This window comes from Macaca nemestrina, unplaced genomic scaffold (assembly GCF_043159975.1).
Source record: "Macaca nemestrina isolate mMacNem1 unplaced genomic scaffold, mMacNem.hap1 Scaffold_84, whole genome shotgun sequence".
Classification (NCBI taxonomy): Eukaryota; Metazoa; Chordata; class Mammalia; order Primates; family Cercopithecidae; genus Macaca; species Macaca nemestrina.
Window position 1 is genome coordinate 81352 of NW_027257875.1, and position 16427 is coordinate 97778.

At 48.8% G+C, this 16427-nt stretch overlaps 1 long non-coding RNA gene across 2 annotated transcripts in view; it reads left to right on the top strand.

Annotated features, from left to right (window-relative positions):
- Window positions 1-408: 408 nt before the first annotated feature.
- LOC139361652 (uncharacterized) overlaps window positions 409-16427 on the top strand; it is a 32964-nt gene continuing 16945 nt past the window's right edge. Inside the window, exon 1 of one of the 2 annotated variants that reach the window (XR_011619231.1) lies at window positions 409-925. This is a non-coding gene — a long non-coding RNA (uncharacterized lncRNA). The remainder of the gene's footprint in view (window positions 926-16427) is intronic. The other variant, XR_011619230.1, reaches the window with a different exon arrangement.

Consider the following 16427-nt stretch of genomic DNA (forward strand, 5'->3'; position numbering starts at 1 on the left):
GGTTATTACAGAGTTGTGTGTCTTAGCGAATGGCACAAACGGTCTTGTGGGCCTACTTTGGCTTTGTTTGAATCTGTAGATTGTTAAACTAAGTTTAACATTTTGAGGATTATAAATTGTGATTCTTGTCTAAGAAGAGGTTTCTGTTGTCTCTGAAGACAGGAGCCACAATACAGATGGTCCCTCGCTCACAATGGTTACATTTGTGTTTTTTTTTTTCAACCTTGTGATGGTGTGAACTAGTCACACTCAGTGCATTGTTCGGCCCGAGATGGGCTGCCTCTGGATGAACCCATTGTAAGTTGAAACTATGATGTCAAATGCACTTTCTATTCAGGATATTTTCAGCTTACGCCGGGTTTATTGGAACGGTTTCATCCCACGGTAAGTCAGGGAGCATATATGCTCATAAAAGTAGAGAGAATCTCATAGATACCATGAGATATAATGTCTCTGATGTTATAGAGATATGATGAAAACAATCAAGTGGGACTTGGAAGCCTTGGAGGGACTCACATGGGCAGCTCCTGGAATGCAAACGTGAGCGCCACTGGCTTCTGGATGTGACATCTGTGCCTTCTGCTTAGCCCAGTGGGTTATTGGCTGCTCCCGAGGGCAGAGAGGTCCAGCGTTCCTGTGTTTAGGTGTTTGAGCTGCCTTAAGAGGCTAGGTCAATTCTCACTGGTGTCTTCAGGGCTTTAGGTCTTCTGAACAAGCAGGAGGAAGGACGACTTTGTAGAGCTTTGGAAATCTCAACGGACTTCAGGGCCATCCCCCTTGGCAGGAGAGAGCTCCACTGGAGGTGAGCAGGGTGCCATGCGTGCCTGTGCTGGGCCCAGACGTGTACGGACGTTGTGAGGGCCACAGGACGCAGATCGGTCTTGGTTCACAACTGGTGTCAATGGCCACGCAGCATTTCTGCCAGGTACATGACTGCGGGGACTTGGGTTTTGGGGTGTGCGTCCTGGTTGCCTAGTTGCTTGGAATACCCCCATTGAGACCCCAGCCTGAGTCACCGTGACAGGCCTCCCGCTTCACACGCCACACGGAAGCCGTGGCGTCGGTCACTGACGCCCACCAGCTGTCAGATGTGCGTATGTATCTTCCCTGGTCTCGTGATGTGTCTTGTTTTGAGGTTATAGTAAACGTTCTTTAAGAGGGGTTTTGGATTTCTTATGTTGTTTGCAAGGAGGCAGCAGGGAGTGCTTGAGCAGTGAGATCCCCTTCCCAACCAATGCAATTTCAGATCACAGCAGATAATTAGGGCAGCGGAGCTGTGGGATCACCTACCCAACCAATGAGAATTCAGATCACAGCAGGTAATTACGGCAGCGGGGTGGGTGGCAGAACCCTGAACTGTGGCTGTTTCTGGTGTCTTGCCCCGGACAGAGTGTGCTGGGGCCTCCGTGGTCCTCTGTGGGGTGGGTGGAGCACATGAGCTGGGTGCTGCTGGGCTGTGACTGGCTCCCCAGTCCGGGGTTTATGCAAGACTCGTTCTTAAGACAACTTGGAACCCAGAAAGCAACATGAGGAGAACGGGTTTGTGCGTTTCTGGATCCTTGGTGCTTCCCAGTCTCAGACGCTGTGCAGGCTCTGAGGGGTCTCGCCGGGAAAACTTGAACAGTTGGCCCCCGGGGTGGAGTGGGGCTGCAGCGGGTCTTGCAGAAACTGGAAGTGGGGGTGAGTGTGGCAAGCAGGACCTTTCAAATGGGCCCAGCAGGCTGCATCTGTGGAAATGGTGCCACCTAAAGCAGGGCTGTGGCCAGCAGGGCCTGAAAGGCTACAGCGGGCTCTGTTTCTGCTGTCTTGAGAGAGTCTCTGCATGGTTTTCCTTGGTCTTTGTCTATTTGGAGGACGCTTCCCCCTTTCTTGGGCTTACCAAGCCTTCTGAGCTGCCTTGTTGAGTATGACAAAGCCCTGAGAAGGCATTTTTATCGCATAATTATGTTATCCTGGTGGCTGGATAAATGACCTGCAAATGTGGGTGACTCAGTAGCTCTGAGGGTGCTCAATATCCAAGACAGGTGGGAAGAAAATGTTCAGGCAGGTGTCAGAGAATCTGTTCTCTGCTTCACACTGGGGCCCTGGTTTGCTGACAGTCTTCGCACTCGATCCAAAATGGGGATAATGAAGTCTCACGGATTCGGCTTCAGCTGAGAGCTGCCTCCAGCACAGTCTTGTGTGAGGAAGAGTTTATAGGTTTGGTGCAAAGGGCGGGCGTCAGTTGATCTTATTTGTGGTGGTGCTTATGGTGGCTTTTCCGTAAGGAATTTAGAGTTTATTAGGTTTGGCAAGGGAATCCTGAGTGATAAAGTGGAAGAATGCTTCAGGAAATTCTGGAACCTGCAGTGAGTTTGGAATCTGTATGAAATTGAGATTTAGATTCTCACGATTTCCTAATGCTACCCCGAAACCCAGTAGTTGAGACAGTCATAGAGCTTCAGTTGTGCTGCCCCGGTTCCCCATTTTAAAAGGAACACGTTGCTTTCATCTAGAATGTTCTGAGCTCTGAGTGCTGCCAGCGGAGTTTCCAGCTCTCTGCATCAGAGGGGAAGCCAGGACTGCGCTCACGGTGTCGCGGCAGCTGGGAGCTGAACCTGGACCTCAGGCACGTGTGATGCTGACCATTTTCTGTAAACTCCAAGCGTGCAGTGGTCTCCTTGGCACTGTACAGTCTTCTGAGGCTTTTGATGTGTCTGTACTTTATAGATTTTTCAGAAGTAGAAGGCCTTTTCCCACACCCTTGGGCTGAGTTTTGTCAGAGGCTGGTGTGTGGGAAGCACCACACCCACATTCTGACAGCGAAGACTCTGGTGCCCAAACGAGGTCAGAGTGGAAATTTGTTTTTCCTTCCCTCCAGTCTGGTCCAGCTGCTCCCTGCTTGGCCAGAAGAAAATCATGCTTATCCAAGTCATAGGCAAACCCCCGAAGTCAAACATTTGTCTTTTTTCTTTAATATACCCATTTAGTTTTTATGGGATGATAGATGGAGAAGTGTTTTTTAGGGGAAAATTAATTTCTTTAATTACAGAGAACTTTTTGGACAAAAACTGTAATCAAGAAGCTATTGTGTAATAAGATCTAGTTAAATACTACAGTTGAAAGCTCTTTATATTTGATCTTAAACTTGGGCCTGGTATGCATGTCCGCACGCTCGTGCTCATGACGCCAGGCTCAGCTGTGAACTACAGGCACGGTACAGACTTTCTGGTTGCTTTTTTGAAAGTCTTACTGCTTGGCCTCTCGGACTCAAATGTTGAGTTAGGTTGATTCTGTTCAGAATGTTCATCCCTCCATCTAGGGTCCAGTCATCTTTCAGGAAGGAACCGTCTTCCTCATCTTTGTCCCCTACAGTATTGTATATTTAATAGTTAAATATTTATAGGTTACATGGGTGACTGATCTGTTCATTAGGAGGCAAACAATGCCAATTTTTACATCATTATAATGGACTTGTTAAATGACTGTTAGTATAATGAAGTTTCCATGGCAAAAGAGGCTTTGCAGATGTGACTGTAACGGACAGTGGGATGGGGGAGGACCCTGGGTTGTCCAGGTGGGGTCTAGCGTCCTCATATGTGCATTGATGGGAGGGAGTACGAGAGTCTGCCTCAGAGGAGGAGACCTGAGGATGAGATAGAGGCCAGAGGGCTGTGGGGCTGAGGGCGGGGGTGGAGTGGGGCCGGAGGGGCATGGGCCAAGGGTGGGGCAGGGGCTGGAGGGGTGCAGGGCTGAGGCCGGGGCAGTGGTCAGAGGGGTATGGGGCTGTGAACCAAGCTGCATGGTGGCCTCTATGAATTGGGAGACTCCAGGCAGGAGCACAACCTACTGACCCCTTGACTTCAGCCCTGGGACTCCTGACTTCCAGGGCTGAGAGGAGGTTTGCGTTTGTGGTAATTTGTTGCAGCAGCAATAGGAAGTTAATGCAGTGTATCTGTTCTTCACCTCCAAACCTTTGAAAGGTAACCCTGTTGTATCGGCCTTTTGTGTGCCCTAAATTCTAATGAGATGGTTTGTAGGAAATAACGGACACAAACGGTGGCAGAACACAAAGTTGGACAGAAGCAGTGTCTTCTGTGGTTCTGTAGTTTGGGTCTGTGAAGTTAGATTTCGGTCAGAGAGTGTGTGGTCTTGTTCAGTGTATACCTGGAGTACTTGTTCAGAGCTCCTGGGGGAGTGGTCTTTAACACTGTTAGGATGAAAACTTCAAGCACATCAGGGCCAGAGTTCCTGAGTCAGTGTTAGGTGACCTTTGAATAAGAGTTGGCATGTAGAATCTGCCCACTTTACTAGCATGAAGCAGCAAATTTTTTTTTTTTTTTTGAGATCGAGTCTCGTTCTGTCACCCAGACTGGAGTACAGTGGCTCGGCCTCGGCTCACTGCAACCTCCGCCGCCTGTACTCAAGTGATTCTCCTGCTTCAACCTCCAAATTGCATGATTTTTTCTTCTGTTTTATATACTTAGTATATGACAACTCTGCAAACTTTATCAATACAAATGACATGCCAGAACTTATGAGAATCCAGCATTTTCCCATGCAAATTAGTAGTGATGTGGAATTCCTGGGCTGGTTTGGTTTTATAAGACGTAGGGGCGGATACTTTGCCTAATTTCTGTGGAGCTAACAATTGTTAATCACCCAACACTCTTACCTCCCCCAACAGCTCAGGTGAGGGGGTTACCCCCGCTGTCATGATGAGAGGCAGGAGACTGAGGCTTAGGTGAGCAGGTGACACATTACTGTCCAGCCCCACCCACCCCGTAGTTTCCTGCCATGGCTCAGCTATGTTCCTACGAGAAAGGACAGACACTCTTTCGGTGCTGGGTAGAATTCCTTGTGAACCCCTTTGCATCCTCCAGGGAGTTCTTGCTTTATGGTGGTGGCTCATGGGGAGGCCTCTGGCCCACTGAGAAAGTGACTCATGTTGTAACATTACTGTCTCTCTGTCCGGCTGCTGTCGATTGGGTGATTTGTAAAGAGACATTTATTGCTCACAGCTCTGGAGGCTGGAAAGTCCAAGGTCAAGGCAGTCCAAAGTCAAGGCACCTGCACATCTGGTGTTCCAGGGCCTGTGGCATACAGACGGCAGCATCTCACCGGGTCTTGCGTGGCAGCAGGCGTCTCATCGGGACTCATATGGTGGAGGAGCAGGAGGGCTCCTCCATCTTCCAACAAGGACACCAACCACAGTCCTGAGAGCAGGACCTCCCAAAGGTCCCACCTCTTAATGTATCCCATCGGAGATGGTTTCAGCATGAGGTTTTGGGGACATTCAGGCCAAAGCCATTGCTCTGCCACGGTGTTAGGGCTGCATGGCATCATTACTGCAGCAGAGCCACAGCCTTCTCATGTGCATTTGCTGCAGGAGGAAGACGCAGGTGCCTGTGCATGTTGGGGTTCAGTGCAAGAAGTTGAGACCCTCTGGGAATCTTAGCAGGAGGAACTTAAGGCTTTGAGAACTGACACCTTAGGACTGTACTTTTCTTCAGACTGTAAAAACCTTGGTGTGTGATAATACTGAATATTTCCTGAGCCCTGTGATCCTGTAAAACAGTGGTGGTTAAGACATTCCCCCTCCCCACAACTAGGCCCCCACTTTTACTGCAAGAAGCCCCTTCCCATGTGGCTTAGGCTGACTGGCGGATGACCATTTACCGAGGAGAAGGCCAGACACAGGCCTTCAAACCCCCCATCTCTGCCTTATAAGTGACTAGCTAAACTGTCTGTTCCCACTGATCAATCACCTCCCACCTTGAAATTGTTCTTCGTGGTGCAGTTGCGCCTAGGGGGATGGACTTGTCTTTGACTGTTGCCTTCCACAGAGGACGGTTAGGGTGGGCAGGAAAATTCTCTGCTACACGTCTGCATTCCAGGCTGTTTCCAGAAGTGGGAATTCTTTTTTTTTTTTTTTTTTTCTTTTTTTTTTTTTTTTTTTGAGACGGAGTCTCGCCCTGTCGCCCAGGCGGGAGTGCAGTGACCGGATCTCAGCTCACTGCAAGCTCCGCCTCCCGGGTTTACGCCATTCTCCTGCCTCAGCCTCCCGAGTAGCTGGGACTACAGGCGCCCGCCACCTCGCCCGGCTAGTTTTTTGTATTTTTTTAGTAGAGACGGGGTTTCACCGTGTTAGCCAGGATGGTCTCGATCTCCTGACCTCGTGATCCGCCCGTCTCGGCCTCCCAAAGTGCTGGGATTACAGGCTTGAGCCACCGCGCCCGGCAGAAGTGGGAATTCTTGTGCCCTGGAGTCTGGGAATGGATTTCTAGTGTCCCAGCTTCAGGTGGAGTTGAAATTGAGTGAGACAACCCGCCACACCCATCTGGAGCCAGGAACTAGAGCCATTTTTAAAGTGGCAGTTTCTCCATAAGATGACCCAAAAAATGCGCTCAGCACGTTTCTTTCTTTCTCATATGCATTTGGCCATCTAAAATGGGAATGGTGGTTTTTTGAAGTATGGATGTAGTTTTAAATTTTGAGTATTGTAAACCTTAATGTAGCTTCTTAAAATGTTTGCCTGATTATTTGGAGACTTACTAAACCTTTGGAGTGGTAATCATGAATTGATCTATATGACTTTGCTTTCTATGATGCAATGAAAGTACTCTAATGAAAACCTCTGCAGTTGGGTCAGCAGGCGATTGGCCAAAACAAATTCTGCTTTTTGGGTTTCTTTAACCAAACAAGGGAGGAGAGTGTAGGCCGAAGTGGCAAATTCATTTCAGAGCACGCCAGAGCCCTCAGTGATTGAGCAGCCTTCTCAGGTGAACGTGTAATGTGCCGTGAGTCTTGGCAAGCCTGGCTACTGATGTGTGCACGTGACATCACAGAGCCACACCTAGGAAGATGTGGTTTCTGTAACAAGCTTTGGAAAACCAAAGTTCCACTTAATTATCCAACTTTGTTATAGAAAAAGCTTAGATCAGATGGCCAAAGACCTGATTGTTTCATGGTTGAGACATGGTTATAAAATTGCCCTTACTTGGTGCCAATCGGTGTTGGTCCACAGTGATACTCCTCCAACCTCACTGAATAGCTTGGAGACTGATATGAGACTGTGAAAATCTCCTTAAGGTGAAAAGGGCTCTGGGGCACCCGGGAATATCCGCACACCTGTGGCCATTCCCCTATAAGGTGGAAAGGACGGCTGGGTCACGCGGGAGCATCCGCACACCCATGGCCGTCCTCTTTAAGGTGGAAAGGGCTGCTGGGGTGCCCCGCAATATCTGCTCACCCGCGGCCATTGTTCCTGTCCCCCTTTCTGCTCAATCACCTCTGTGTTCCCGCATTCAGGCTTTGGGACAGCTCGTCCCCTGGGCTGGTGAGGAAGGAGTGGGAGGTTGTTCTGAGGCTCTGTCACTGTCTGCCCTGTCATGAGCTGGGGAACGCAGTGGCAGTGACCCTGGAGGAGTCTGGTCAGTGAGGGCTCCGGCAGGAAATGCTGAGGCTTGAGGTGGCTCTGCCAGTTGTAACCAAATGTCTTCCCTCTTATTTCCATGATTCCTTCTAGTTCTGCACCTTGCACTGCAGAGTCTCTGTGTGTCTATAAATATACATGAGTTACGATACAGGTGTCTCTTTCCCCTCTGTCTGGGGCTGGGCCCAGGGAGTGAAGTGCAAGACCCCCTTACTGCTGGATGCCCACCAGCACGAGGCACTGCCTACCCTGCTAACGAATGCCTACAGCGAGTCCTGGAAGCCTCCTTCTGAGCACCTGGCCTGTTGACGGTGTATACGGGAGACAACTGAGCTCCCCTTGCCCCACCCTGAGCAGAGACTGGGGAGGTGGAGGTAGCACTGCCCCCATGGTGCATCCTTGGTGCATGGAGGAAAGTGTGTTCATGCTTAAAACACAGCTCATCCTCTCAAAAGCAGGGTGACAACCACATTTACTTCTGGAATCTTAAAAAAGGGCCCGTCTCTTTGAGAGAAGAACGTGGTATGTATGTGTGTACCTCCATTGTTTTCTTTGAGACAGTTTCCCTCTGTCACCCAGGCTGGAGTGCGGTGGTGCGATCTCACTGCAAGCTCCGCCTCCCGGGTTCATGCAATTCTCCAACCTCAGCCTCCCGAGTAGCTGGGACTACAGGCACCTGCCACCACCCCTGGCTAATTGTTTGTATTTTTAGTAGAGACGGGGTTTCACCGTGTTAGCCAGGATGGTCTCGGTTTCCTGACCTCGTGATCTGCCCACCTCGGCCTCCCAAAGTGCTGGGATTATAGGTGTGAGCCACCGCGCCGGGCCGTATGTGTGTACCTATTTACAAGTCTTGCCCGACCTTTGCATTGAGAAATTATTGAAAAACTTAAGGATGTAACTGACAAGAACTTTATAGGTTTCTCCAAGGAAAAATTTGGAAAAGTTAAGTGAACCCATAGTGTGTTTTACTTCTATGAGTCCCATACTTGGATTTTTAAATGTGGGCAAAACATCTGTATGTTCTTCAGCCTGATTTCCGTGGAATCGTGAATGAAACGTGCTGAAGTTGCCATGCGGATTTTGTTATGTGGCGGTGACAAGTGGGGCTGGTCATTAAACAACTGGAGGGATCCCTGTCCTTTCTGTGCTCCTGTTGGACACTAGGCACGTGCTTGGGTGTTTTCTGTGTGTGTGGACAAGATGAGGACAATTTCCAGATTCACATGGTGTTATCTTCTCCCTTTTCTGTTAAAACGTGTCTTCTGCTGCTTCTAGCTAGACCAAGTGTTTCTTTCTCTTGCCTGTCTATATAAACACTGTTTAACAAAAACTGTATTGTAGACATGTGAAGCTGAATTCCACATGATACAGCAGATAGAGATGACTGAGTATACTGTTTTGTGGAAGGAAGGTTTAAAATGATTTTTACCTTTTTCCCTGAAATAGGGAATAATTTTAACTTTTTCCCTGAGATAGGGAATAATGAAATGAGAAAATAATTAAATTTTCCCATTTAATTGTTAGATTATATTTAATTATTAGATTATTCATGTATTGCAAGGGAAAAAGGAACTAGATCACCCCATGTACCCAAATGAAAATTTAAAGGGTATGGGCGAGTTCATTTGAACTCCTTTAATTTGTTTTAGTTTGTTTGTTTTTGAGAGTCTCACTCTGTTTCTCAGGCTGGGTGCAGTAGTGCAATGACAGATCACTGCAACCCCAACCTTCTAGGCTGCAGGTTCAGGAGTGGTCAGAGGAGGCCAGAGGAGGCCCTTGTGATGCGAAGCTAAACGTTTAATGATGGCGCTGCTGAGTGCATGAGCCGCGTCAGCCCAAGAGTCTGGGTAGGAGGGAACGGCGGGGTGGAGAGAAGACTGGACAGATAGGTGCTTTCCTCGGCCCCTGGGAGCACGGTCAGGTCCATGCTCAGACGTCCTGGTTTCTCCCACATTGCCATAAATAGCAAGGGAAGGACTCGGGGCACCCAGGGACCTCAGGGGTATAAGCTGTGTCCTCGCGTGGCCCCAGCTGTGGCCAGTGATATTGTTCTCTTTAACCTCAGGCTTATTTTCTATAAAAACACAAAGGGACAGAAGTAGTTCAAGGGCCTCTAAACACTTACGTAATTGTTAATAGGCCTACTTTTATGCTTTCTTCTGTATTAAGAGCAAATCATCAAACAAACTCATTTCTGTTTGAAGAAATCTTTACGGTTCTCATTTTTGTGGCAAGCAACATTGATTCTTTGCTTAGTGAGCGTTAGTGCCCTCCTGCCCAGTGCGGTTGCCTGGCGTGTCCTCGCACACACCTCTGTCCATTGGTCTCCGTTCACCTTTCCGCTTAGAATTGTAGGAGGGGCGCTGGGATCTTAGGGCTAGAAAGAAACTCTGAAGACCACTTTTAGGGGCGGCTTTTAGTCAGGGCTCTCCAGAGAGACAGCCAGCCGGGTGTGCGTGTGTCTCCAGGGGGAGGCTTGCTGCAGGGGCTACAGAGTCCAAGAAGCCCCAGGACCCACAGCCTGCAAGCTAGAGTCCTGGGAGGGTGTGGCTTGAAGACTTGAGAAGCGGAGGGTGCAGATCCCACCCGGGTCTGAGGAGCTGAGACCCAGTAGCACGGGCTGCAGAAGACAGATGTCACTGGCCTATCAGCCAGACAGGTGGAGTGAACCCAGTTTTCCCCACCTTGCTGTTTTACTCGGGCCCTGGGTGGACAGGGTGGTGTCCCCCACACCGGCGAGGATGGGTCTCCACTCAATCCAGAGGCAAACATGCATCTCACCCAGAAATAATGCAGAACCAGCCATCTGGGCACCCCGGGCACGCTCAGGTTGATGCACAAAACCAACGCCACGCGTGGCCCTGACGTCTGTGTGTTCGCATCACTCCACGCACATTGCTCGGTCATCGTCTCGGTGAGTTTGTAAGCTCGTTGTGTGGTTCTGGGGCTCTTTGTCCCGGGTGGTGGTGGTGGTGATGACAGGCTCCCCATTGCCCCAGCTCAGGTATGGAAGGTGATGGCACCAACGGCTCCTTGTTTCTCAGACACTGGAGCGGGTGCTCTGTGCAGCCAGTTCCACCTGCAGCAGCATCTGTTTCCTATGCCGATTCCATTCGGAGTGTGCGCCTCCCTTCTGTTGAGGGTGTAGACTTCTTTCAGGGAAGAACTGTGTCCTGTTCGCCTATATCTCCTGTGGTGTATCTCATGGCTGAATAAGTAGCTATAGTATACCTTGGTGGCTGAATGATAGGTTCATTGGAAGGAAAACTTGATACTTTTTTTTTTTTCTTTTTGGGATGGAGTTTTACACTCAACGCCCAGGCTGAAGTGCAATGGCACGATCTTGGCTCATTGTAAACTCTCCCTCCCGGGTTCGTGATTCTCCTCCCTCAGCCTCCCAAGTAACTGGGGTTACAGGCGTCTGCCACCATGCCTGGCTAATTTTCGTATTTTCGTTAGAGACGGGGTTTCACCATGTTGGCCAGGCTGGTCTTAAACTCTCGACCTCAGGGGATGCACCCACCTCGGCTACCCAAAGTTGTGGGATTACGGCCATGAGCCACCACACCCAAATCATAATGGCTTATGAATTGAGCCACCACACTAAATCATAATGGGCTTGTTAAATGCTTACGTTAATGTTTATTTTTTAAAATGTTATCTGTGACCTTTCAGCTTTTCATAGCACTTCTCGTGTGAATATTTTAAAAAGGCCCTTTACTCGTGGGGGAGAAGCAGTTATCCCTTTCAGCAGAGGGAGATGGAGGAACAGGCCCTCGTGGGTCTGAGCACAGGCAGTCACCCCAACCTTGGTGATGGCTTAGGTCTGTTCTCCGTTCACCGTAGCGCATCCACTCTCATTGTCAGCTTAAAAATAAGCTTTTACCTCTTTCTAATCAGAACAGTTAGTTTGTTAACCATTACGTTAAGGTACCGAGAATGATGGCTTTCAGGCCTCATATATGACAGAAGTAGTAAATGCAGCTGACCCTGAACAACATGGGTTTTGAGCTTCGAAGGATCACTTATGTTAATTATTTTCCAACCAACCCTTACTGAAAAAACCTGGCTTTGTGGAGGGCTGACGTTTCCTACATGCGGTTCCATAGGGTGGCCGCGGAGTCCTGTGGATACGTAGATTTGGGTAAACTCGGGGCATGTTCTGGAATCCATGTCCCTGTGTATACAGAGGGACAACTGCAGCTTTTTAAAAGTTTGTGTCCTGCCTTGTCCTAAAAAGGCTCCAAGGTAGATGCAAAATTATTTCATCCTTTTGGTTTTCTTGGTGGGATATTGATGTTTATTCTTCAGTGTCTAAAATCCTGAGTGAACAGAGTTGGTGCTTCAGGAACAAAGCCAGTCTGGAAACATATATTGAGATATCCACCTTTTCTTCATGGTTTCACAAAAGGCCATGATCATATTTTATTCGGTTGAACTGTAGGAAACTGCCAATATTTGCTGTTTTTGGCCTACAAAATGGCAAGTTCGTACGATATTAAAAACAAAGGCTCCCTGGATGGGGAAAATAGGAATCGGTGAGAACCTGAAGTTGTCTGTCATGGCCTCTGAGTCACAGGTAAATAAACCTGTGTGAGGGGAAGTTGGCTGTACAGTATTTTCCTTCTGTTTTGAGACTGTCAGAAAAAGGTAAGTTCCATTGCGTTGGGTCCCTTTTCCTCACCTTTGCTGCAGAGGGGACTTGCCATTATACCTCTTGTTTCCAGTGCCCAGGAGTCTGATGCCACATAGAAGACCTGCAGGTCAGTGGATGTGAAACAGGCAACGGACACGCTGTGCATCTTGGGACGCATCTGAGAAGTACGTGCTTGCAGCAGGTCTGAGGTGAGGTCGTGTTCCATCTCCTCTCCCTTCTCTGGCTTTGCAGGCCTTTGAAGTTGGTCCTGGAAAGTGAAATTAGTTAATGCTGATTAGCTCCAGGTCAAAACTGGGGGGCCGAAGAGACCCACCCTTCACTCAGGGTGTGAAGCATTGGGCCTTACCCTCAGGAGGTAGCAGGGACTCGAGAAATCCCCACATGCCCTCCAGTTCCCTTATGTTGAAAATTTTTGTACTCAGCCATGCTGGGTTATTTTGGGAGGTAAATGGGGGATTCACATGGGGGTGTGCAGTATTCTCAGGTGTCAGGTGTGAGAGTTGAATTTGTAGAAGCTGTGCGGATAGGAAAGGACCTGACAGGGAGTGCTGTTTACACGGAGCCAATTTAACGCGAGATCTGTGCTCTGCCTGGGTCCGTGTCTGACCGGTGTCTCCCAGTCTGCAACAGGACGTTCATGTGCCTCGGTGCCATCGTCCCACTCTGTGTAGACGTCTGAGGATCTGTGCGCGGATGCTCTGTGAGAGAGTTGTGATTATGAACTGAGAAACAGTGAACAAACCCTGAATTGGTTAGCACTGGTTCCACGGCCACTTCTGCCGTGGTTGGAGTCATTCATAATAAAATGTGCTGGACTCCTATGCAGAGCTCTGAATTTCAGAGGCCCTTTAACTCGGCAGCTAAAGCGGCAGCCAGCCGCTTCCTTCAGAAGACATTTGAGTCCCCTTTACCTACCAGGGTGACCCTGGGAGTTTGAAGATGAGTGAGACAAGCCCTCCGTGTCTTGTGGATTTTACTGTCCAGAGGGGAGACAGATGTGGATGGTGAAGGGGGCCCTATCAGAGGTCAGCCCACGTCAGTTTGATTTCTTCAGCACTTGCTGTGTTCAGGCGGTGCCCTGGGTCATGTGCAGAGCATCTGGGGACACTGCCCATGGCATCCCAGGCACAGCTAGCATCTGCGCCATCTTCATACTTGGCCTGAGTTTTGGGGAAGTACCGAGGACGGCTTCTGCCCTTGCTGGAGAGAGTTGGAAGTCAGGGCAGCCCTCCACAAGGAGATGATCGCCAGCTGATTCCTCAAGAAAGAGAGGTGGTCCCCACATGGGCAGAGCAGGGCAGCATGCACAGACCTGGGTGTGGGGTCTGGGGCATGTGCATCTGAGTGGGGTCTGCTGGGAGACAGCAGGGGTGAGGTGTGAAGGCAGTTGGAATTGACAGGATAAATGATCACTAAGGCGATGCTGGGAAAACATAAAATTGGGACTCTCTGGGGTAAACGTGGACTTAGGGTGACCCTGGGCGTGGGTGTTTTCAGGCTCTGAAGGCAGAGATTTAGGAAATTGGGGCAGAGCCGAGCCCTAGATGAGGGTGAAGACCACCCTTGGGAAGTTGAATGAGACAGGGGTGGAAACCCAGTGAATGTCGTGGGGTCAGTCCAGGAGGAAGGCAGCAGAGGAGACCGGTGCCTTCCTCAAAGGCCCCGTGGGGCCTGCCTCTCAAAGTGCTGGGATTACAGGCATGAGCCACTGCTCCCTGCCGATACTTTTAAAATTTCTAAGCTACTCTCTCTCATACCCACTCCCGTATTTTTTTTTTTTTAGACTAGGTTTATGGCTATATTTTTTCCAAGGGAACCAAACAGTTACCTGTTTGAAGTACAGATAACACCGTGTTTAAAAACCGAAAATGCCAATTTGCATAGAAGTTTCAAAATACTCAGTTGTTTTGAGCCTTGCATTGCAGTGTCACTACCTGCTCTTAAATTTCTACATGATGTATAGATAGTGAGGCAGGGACGGTTCGTACATCTTCAGGTTTCAATTCTACTAACTTGGGCTATATTTTCATTTATTTTGGCACATCTGTGGGTGTGGCAAGCAAGGCCAGGGTATTTGTTTTGAAGCTTGTCCAATAACAGTTGGGAAGATTTTCACATTTTTAGAATTTTCATAGTAATAGTTATAATTTACAAAGAATTTAAAATTGTGTAGTCATTATTTTGCTTTTTTCTAGATATGCCCTGAAACAGGATTGCTAACTATCATTCTACATCACAGGATTCAGAACAGTACCATTTTGGAGCAGATGCCTGTAATCGAGGAATTCCACCTAGTCAGTTCACTTTAAACTTGTTTAAAAGGTTTTCTTTATCCTAGTTGGCACCTGTGGCTATAGTTTGTTTTCACTGCTGAGGAATATTCCATGATGGAAACCGTAATTCACCTGTTTTTCATATCGGTGGACATTTGGATTATTTTGGGAGGGTGTGTATGTCTATTCAGCCTTCGTTTTTTCAGGATTTTTTGTAGAAGATAATGTAACAGTGTAACATCCTCTGCTACGGAGCCAACACGAACCCTGATGACAGCCACACAGACTCATGCACAGACTCTCAGGCCTTGTTACCAACGCACAGAACCATTTTCTTAAGTTGAAACACAGTAGCAGAACCTGAAGCCATGTGAACGGGTCCTCCGATCTTACACTTGGAATTCACTTTTTATTACTATGTCTGCATTAGGAAGCATATCAATTATACAGAAATCTGAGAATATAAAATTATACGTTTATGACAGAAAAAAACTTATTTAATATTCCAGAACACATGGCTATGTTTTTCCCTCATGGCCCACCACTGTTTTCTTTGCTTGAAATGGGAAATGACACTTGAAGGCGGTTTTCTAGCAACTGTTAGACTGGCATAGTTCTTTGGAGACAGAGGATGTAAAGCACATGGAGAATTTCTGTTTGTGGAATGTGATTTCCCGGTCACCTCATTCAGGCTGCCGCCACCTTCCTCTCTGGCCGCCTGCATCATGGGACATCTGAGGAGGTCCCTGTTTCATCCTCTGGAAATTCTGAAAAGGAAGGAGAGGAGGGCGTGCAGGGTGTGGTGCATTTGTGTTGGTCCTTCCAGCTTTTATTTGGAGTCTCGGCTGCCTTGATGGTTCCTGCCTTTATGTCGCTAGCTCGTGGCTTTGTCCTTGTGTCTAACTCACAGGCAGACCGATGGAAAGGAAAGTTGTATTCAGCCAACAGCTTGATCTTATTCTCAAGGCTCAAATCGACTGGGTATTTGGAGACTTCTGTGCAAATGGGCATTTTTGGTTTTTAAACACGGTGTCTTATTTGTACTTCAAATGGGTAACTGATTCTCTTGGAAAAAATGTAGACATAAAACTGGTTCTTTAAAAAAAAAAAAAAAAAAAAAAAAGGGAGTGGGTGTGAGAGAGTGGCTTAGAAATTACACCAGTAATGGTTGGGCCTGGTGGCTTACGCCTGTAATTCCCGCACTTTGAGAGGAGGAGGCAGGTGGATCTCCTGACGTTAGGAGCTTGAGACCAGCCTGGTCAACATGGTGAAACCCCGTCTGTACTGAAAATATGAAAATTAGCCGGGCATGGTGACAGGTACCTGTAATCCCAGCTACTTGGGAGGCTGAGGCAGGAGAATCACTTGTACCCGGGAGGCAGAGGTTGCAGTGAGCCGAGATCACGCCACTGCACTCCACCCTGGGCGACAGAGCAGAAACTCCATCTCAAAATCGGGAGAAAAAAAAAAAACACCCCGGTAATGGAAACCTGATTGCGTCATCTGTGATGGAGATGGCGGATTATTTCATTTTTAGTGACAGGATGAATTGGATATGTTTGCAGTATTCATCTTGACAAGGGAAATGGTGAGAACCAAATGTGCCTCCCAGCTTGGGCCTCGCCGTTGGCAGAAGACCCTGGCGGGCAACAGACTGGAGACTCGGAGACCCAGGGGACAATTCTCACGCCTTGACGCTGGTGTAGTCTGTGCTTCTGGACTCTTGCTGGAGGGAGCAGCCCCTTTGCCTTGCAGGCTTTGGTGCAGTGGAGACCTTAGGACCTGCCCCTCCTGGCACACCTGTGGGTGTGGCGGGCAGTGCCAGGGCTGAGGCACAGGTGCTGAGCCGGGAACGTGGGACGGGAGAGGCTGCACACGCCGGCAGACGTCTGCTCCAGCAGCCCGGGGTTTCCGCAAGGGGGCGGGGCGTTGGTTTTCCTCCTTGAATTTGGGTGAGGAGGGTGTCCTGGGGTGCTGTGTCTGCACTTGTGTTGCTCTGAGGTCAAGTTGTGGCCCCAAGTCCCTGTCCCTCTGCCAAAGTGAGGGTTTGCCCATTTTCAGGTCAGATTTCCCTTGGGTC